The sequence below is a fragment of the Poecilia formosa genome, unplaced genomic scaffold (genome assembly GCF_000485575.1).
Source record: "Poecilia formosa unplaced genomic scaffold, Poecilia_formosa-5.1.2 Scaffold211, whole genome shotgun sequence".
Classification (NCBI taxonomy): domain Eukaryota; kingdom Metazoa; phylum Chordata; class Actinopteri; order Cyprinodontiformes; family Poeciliidae; genus Poecilia; species Poecilia formosa.
Window position 1 is genome coordinate 840,526 of NW_006800150.1, and position 354 is coordinate 840,879.

The following is a 354-nucleotide window of genomic DNA, read 5'->3' on the forward strand; positions in this document are numbered from 1 at the left end:
GTGAATACGAGCCAATGCGCTGAGGAGCGAGGTGCAGTTGTGTCTGTGCTCTGCTGCAGGAGATTTTTTTTTAATCGCTAAGTGAATTCAGCAGGAAAGAAAGAGAGAGAGAGAGAGAGAGAGAGAGAGAGAGAAAGAAAAAGAAAAAGAGAGGGAGAAGGAACCCTGGTTTGAAAAAAAGGGGGAGTATCCAAAGGTGAGGAAGGGAGAGGGAGCGGATAAAAAGAAGAGGAGAGGAAGGGAAGCGGATTGCTGCAGCTCATTCGAGTCAACATAACGCAGGAGTTTAATTCCTCCCCTCCCAGCCGCACCGTCCACAATGACAATCTAATTAGCGGTGCGCCAAAAAGGAAG